Source organism: Arachis hypogaea, chromosome 20 (assembly GCF_003086295.3).
Source record: "Arachis hypogaea cultivar Tifrunner chromosome 20, arahy.Tifrunner.gnm2.J5K5, whole genome shotgun sequence".
Lineage (NCBI taxonomy): Eukaryota > Viridiplantae > Streptophyta > Magnoliopsida > Fabales > Fabaceae > Arachis > Arachis hypogaea.
In genome coordinates this window covers 47,842,923-47,849,439 of record NC_092055.1, presented here as the reverse complement: position 1 = coordinate 47,849,439, position 6,517 = coordinate 47,842,923, and the positions used below count along the sequence as shown (strand labels likewise).

The 6,517-nt window shown below is 37.2% G+C and overlaps 1 non-coding gene across 1 annotated transcript; it reads right to left on the bottom strand.

The window, feature by feature from the left end:
- Positions 1 to 6,109: 6,109 nt before the first annotated feature.
- Positions 6,110 to 6,217, bottom strand: LOC112787364 (small nucleolar RNA R71). Its single transcript, XR_003194782.1, has one exon. It is a non-coding gene; the product is annotated as a small nucleolar RNA R71 (small nucleolar RNA).
- Positions 6,218 to 6,517: the final 300 nt, after the last annotated feature.

The window sequence follows — 6,517 nt, the reverse complement described above, 5'->3', positions numbered from 1 at the left end:
TCAGAATGGACCATCCGGGATATATTCTATGATGGTTTATCTGAGCTATCAAAGATGTCATTGGACACTTCTGCAGGTGGATCCATTCACCTAAAAAAAACGCCTGCAGAAGCTCAAGAACTCATTAACATGGTTGCTAATAACTAGTTCATGTACACTTCTGAGAGGAATCCTGTGAGTAATGGGATGCCTATGAAGAAGGGAGTTCTTGAAATTGATACTCTGAATGCCATATTGGCTCAGAACAAAATATTGACTCAGCAAGTCAATATGATTTCGCAGAGTCTGAATGGAATGCAAGCTGCGTCCAACAGTACTCAAGAGGCATCTTCTGAAGAAGAAGCTTATGATCCTGAGAACCCTGCAATAGCAGAGGTAAATTACTTAGGTGAACCTTATGGAAACACCTATAATCCATCATGGAGAAATCATCCAAATCTCTCATGGAAGGATCAACAAAAGCCTCAACAAGGCTTTAATAATGGTGGAAGATACAGGTTTACCAATAGTAAACCTTTTCCATCTTCCACTCAGCAACTGACAGAGAACTCTGAATAAAATACCTCTAAATTAGCAAACTTAGTCTCTGATCTATCTAAGGCCACTATAAGTTTCATGAATAAAACAATGTCATCCATTAGAAATCTGGAGGCACAAGTGGGCCAGCTGAGTAAAAGGATCACTGAAATCCCTCCTAGTACTCTCCCAAGCAATACAGAAGAAAATCCAAAAGGAGAGTGCAAGGCCATTGAATTGATCACTATGGCCGAACCTGTAAAGGAAGGAGAGGACGTGAATCCCAAGGAGGAAGACTTCCTGGGACATCCAGTGATCAATAAGGAGTTTCCCTTTGAGGAACCAAAGGAATCTGAGGCTCATCTAGAGACCATAGAGATTCCATTAAACCTCCTTATGCCATTCATGAGCTCTGATGAGTATTCCTCTTCTGAAGAGAATTAGGATGTTACTGAAGAGCAAGCTGCCAAGTTTCTTGGTGCAATCATGAAGCTGAATGCCAAATTATTTGGTATTGAGACATGGGAAGATGAACCTCCCTTGTTCACCAATGAACTGAGTGATCTGGATCAACTGACATTGCCTCAGAAGAAACAGGATCCTGGAAAGTTCTTAATACCTTGTACCATAGGCACCATGATCTTTAAGGCTCTGTGTGACCTTGGTTCAGGAATAAACCTCATGCCCCTCTCTATAATAGAGAAACTGGGAATCTTTAGGGTGCAAGCGGCTAAAATCTCATTAGAAATGGCAGACAATTCAAGAAAATAGGCTCATGGACAAGTAGAGGACGTGTTAGTAAAGGTTGAAGGTCTTTACATCCCTGCTGATTTCATAGTCCTAGATACTGGGAAGGATGAGGATGAATTCATCATCCTTGGAAGACCCTTCCTAGCCACAGTAAGAGCTGTGATTGATGTTGACAGAGGTGAATTAGTCCTTCAATTGAATGGGGACTCCCTTGTGTTTACAACTCAAGGTCATCCTTCTGTAAACATGAAGAGGAAGCATAAAAAACTTCTCTCAAAACAGAGTCAACCAAAGCCCCCACAGTCAAACTCTAAGTTTGGTGTTGGGAGGCCACAACCAAACTCTAAGTTTGGTGTTGAACTCCCATATCCAAACTCTAAGTTTGGTGTTGGAGAGTCTCAACAATGCTCTGAACATCTGTGAGACTCCATGAGAGCCCACTGTCAAGCTATTGACATTAAAGAAGCGCTTGTTGGGAGGCAACCCAATTTTTATTTATCTAACTATATTTTTCTTATTTATATGTCTTTATAGGTTCATGATCATGTGGAGTCACAAAATAAATATAAAAATTTAAAACGGAATCAAAAACAGCAGAAGAAAAATCACACCCTGGAGGAAGACCTTTGATGAGCGGATAATTTATACGCTTTTTGGCATTGTTTTTAGTATGTTTTTAGTAGGATCTAGTTACATTTAGGGATGTTTTCATTAGTTTTTATGTTAAATTCACATTTCTGGACTTTACTATGAGTTTGTGAGTTTTTCTGTGATTTCAGGTATTTTCTGGCTGAAATTGAGGGACTTGAGCAAAAATCAGATTCAGAGGTTGAAGAAGGACTGCTGATGCTGTTGGATTCTGACCTCCCTGCATTCAAAGTGGATTTTCTGGAGCTACAGAACTCGAAATGGCGCGCTTCCAATTGCGTTGGAAAGTAGACATCCAGGGCTTTCCAGCAATATATAATAGTCCATACTTTGGCCAAGAATAGACGACGTAAACTGGCGTTCAACGCCAGCTTTCTACCCAAATCTGGCGTCCAGCGCCAGAAAAGGAGCCAAAACCAGAGTTGAACGCCCAAACTGGCACAACAGCTGGCGTTCAACTCCAAGAAGGACCTCTACACGTGCAACACTTAAGCTCAGCCCAAACACACACCAAGTGGGCCCCGGAAGTGGATTTATGCATCAATTACTTACTCATGTAAACCCTAGTGACTAGTTTATTATAAATAGGACCTTTTACTATTGTATTTGACATCTTTGGTCTCAGTTTTAATCCATTGTTCATCTTAGGAGACTATTGATCACGCTTTAGGGGGCTGGCCATCTCGGCCATGCCTGGACCTTCACTTATGTATTTTTAACGGTAGAGTTTCTACACACTATAGATTAAGGTGTGGAGCTCTGCTGTTCCTCAAAGATTAATGCAAGTACTACTGTTTTCTATTCAATTCATCTTATTTCGCTTCTAAGATATCCATTCGCACCCAAGAACGTGATGAAGGTGATGATTATGTGTGACGCTCATCACCATTCTCCCCTATGAACACGTGCCTGACAAACACTTCCGTTCTACATGAAATAAGCTAGAATGAATATCTCTTAGATCTCTTAATCGGAATCTTCGTGGCGTAAGCTAGAATGATGGCGGCATTCAAGAGAATCCGGAAAGTCTAAACCTTGTCTGTGGTATTCCGAGTAGGATTCAATGATTGAATGACTGTGACGAGCTTTAAACTCGCGATTGCTGGGCGTTAGTGACAGACGCAAAAGGAGGGTGAATCCTATTCCAGCATGATCGAGAACCGACAGATGATTAGCCGTGCTGTGACAGAGCATGTGAGCATATTTTTCACTAAGAGGAGGGGATGTAGCCACTGACAACGGTGATGCCCTTGCATAAAGCCAGCCATGGAAAGGAGTAAGACTGACTGGATGAAGATAGCAGGAAAGCAGAGATTCAGAGGAACGAAAGCATCTCCATTCGCTTATCTGAAATTCCTACCAATGATTTACATAAGTACCTCTATCCCTATTCTATTATTTATTATTCAAAAACACCATTATCAATTTATATTTGCCTAACTGAGATTTGCAAGGTGACCATAGCTTGCTTCATACCAACAATCTCCGTGGGATTCGACCCTTACTCACGTAAGGTATTACTTGGACGACCCAGTGCACTTGCTGGTTAGTTGTATCGAAGTTGTGAACCATGGTATTGGCACCATGTTCTTGGCGCCATTGCCAGGGAAAGAAAGAGCCATGAATTTCACATAATTAAAGTGTAATCACGATTACGCGTACCAAGTTGCTCACATTGCCAGGGATTGTTCGAGCCTGGACATCACAATTTCATGCACCAAGTTTTTGGCGCCGTTGCCGGGGAAAGAAAGAGCCATGAATTTTACATAATTAAAGTGTAATCACGATTACGCGTACCAAGTTGCTCACGTTGCCAGGGATTGTTCAAGCCTGGACATCACAATTTCGTGCACCAAGTTTTTGGCGACGTTGCCGGGGATTGTTCGAGTTTGGACAACTGACAGTTCATCCTGTTGCTCAGATTAGGTAATTTTCTTTTTGTTTTCTTTTCAAAAATTTTTCAAAAATATTTCAAAATTTTCTTACCTGTTTTCGAAAAAATATATTTTTATTCAAAATTTTTAAGAACGAATTCTAGTGTTTCATGAAGCATGTGAAGCCTGGCTGGCTGTAAAGCCATGTCTAATTCCTTTGGGAATGAGTATGTCAGGCGTGTCATGTCTGAGTTACATACTAAAGCTTGGCTGGCTATTAAGCCATGCCTGACCCTTTGATTGGAGCTTTAGAGCATAAGATTCCTGGAATTCATATTAAAAAATTTTGGAATCCTTATTTTCTTTTTCAAAAGAATTTTTCGAAAAATATAAAATAAAAATCCAAAAAATTTAGAAAATCATAAAAATAAAAAATATTTCATGTTTCTTGTTTGAGTCTTGAGTCATATCATAAGTTTGGTGTCACTTGCATATGCATCTTGCATTTTTCGAAAATTTCATACATTCATAGTGTTCTTCGTGATCTTCAAGTCTTCTTGTTTGATCTTGATGATTTTTTGTTTTGTGTCTTTTCATGTTTTTCATATGCATTCTTGAATTCTTAGTGTCTAAGCATTAAAGAATTCTAAGTTTGGTGTCTTGCATGTTTTCTTTGCATTAAAAAATTTTCAAAATTATGTCTATGATGTTCATCTTGACATTCATAGTGTTCTTGGTGTTCATCTTGACATTCATAGCATTCTTGCATGCATTCATTGTTTTGATCTAAAAATTTCATGCATTGCATAATTTCCATGTTTTTCATAAAAATTTCAAAAATCAAAAAAATATCTTTCCCTTTTTCTCTCATCAAATTCGAAAATTTGAGTTGACTTTTTCAAAAATTTTTAAAATCAAGTTGTTTCTTATGAGTCAAATCAAATTTTCAATTTGAAAATCTTATCTTTTTCAAAATCTTTTTCAAAAATAAAATCTTTTTCAAAATTCTTAGTTATTTTCGAAAATTCCAAAAATATTTTTCAAAAATCTTTTTCTTATTTTTATACCAAATTTTCGAAAATAACATAATCAATTGATGTTTTGATTCAAAAATTTGAAGTTTGTTACTTGCTTGTTAAGAAAGATTCAAACTTTAAGTTCTAGAATCATATCTTGTGATTTCTTGTGAATCAAGTCATTAATTGTGATTTTAAAAATTCAAATCTTTTTCAAAAACTAATTTCTATCATATCTTTTCAAAAATATCTTCTTATCTTATCTTTTTCAAAAATTTGATTTCAAAAATATCTTTTCTAACTTCCTAACTTCTTATCTTTTCAAAATTTGTTTCAACTAACTAACTAACTTTTTGTTTGTTTCTTAACTTTTTCAAAACTACCAAACTAACTCTCTCTCTCTAATTTTCGAAAATATCTTCCTTTTTTTTCAAAAATTTCTTTTTAATTAACTAATTATTCTTATTTTTATTTTTAATTTAAAAAAAAATTTTCGAAAAGAATACTAACAATTTTCAAAAACCATTTTCGAAAATCACTAACTCTTTTTCAAAATAATTTTCGAAAATTATCCCTCCCCTATCTTATTCTATTTATTCATTCATATCCTAACATCTCATCTCACATCTCTGCCATCCTCACAGTTGTGTTTCTTCCATTATATTACATTCTTTGTCTCCCCCTCTTCTTCTACTCACACAGGGATCCCTATACTGTGGTATAAAGGATCTCTATTATTATTATTATTTTTCTGTGCCCTCTTCTTTGTCATATGAGTAGGAGCAAGGATAAGAACATTCTTGTGGAAGTAGATCTAGAACCTGAAAGGACTCTGAAGAGAAAATTAAGAGAAGCTAAATTACAACAATCCAGAAATAACCTTTCAGAAATTTTCGAACAGAAAAAGGAGATGGCAGCCGAAAATAATAATAATGTAAGGAAGATGCTTGGTGACTTTACTGCACCTAATTCCAATTTACATGGAAGAAGCATCTCCATTCCTGCCATTGGAGCAAACAACTTTGAGCTGAAACCTCAATTAGTTTCTCTGATGCAGCAGAACTGCAAGTTTCATGGACTTCCATCTGAAGATCCTTTTCAGTTTTTAACTGAATTCTTGCAGATATGTGATACTGTTAAGACTAATGGAGTAGATCCTGAAGTCTATAGGCTCATGCTTTTTCCCTTTGCTGTAAGAGACAGAGCTAGATTATGGTTGGATTCTCAACCCAAGACAGCCTGAACTCTTGGGATAAGCTGGTCACGGCTTTCTTAGCCAAGTACTTTCCTCCTCAAAAGCTGAGCAAGCTTAGAGCTGATGTTCAAACCTTCAGACAGAAAGAAGGTGAATCCCTCTATGAAGCTTGGGAAAGATACAAACAGTTGACCAAAAAGTGTCCTTCTGACATGCTTTCAGAATGGACCATCCTGGATATATTCTATGATGGTTTATCTGAGCTATCAAAGATGTCACTGGACACTTCTGCAGGTGGATCCATTCACCTAAAGAAAACGCCTACAGAAGCTCAAGAACTCATTGACATGGTTGCTAATAACCAGTTCATGTACACTTCTGAAAGGAATCCTGTGAGTAGTGGGACACCTATGAAGAAGGGAGTTCTTGAAGTTGATACTCTGAATGCCATATTGGCTCAGAATAAAATATTGACTCAGCAAGTCAATATGATCTCTCAGAGTCTGCATGGAATGCAA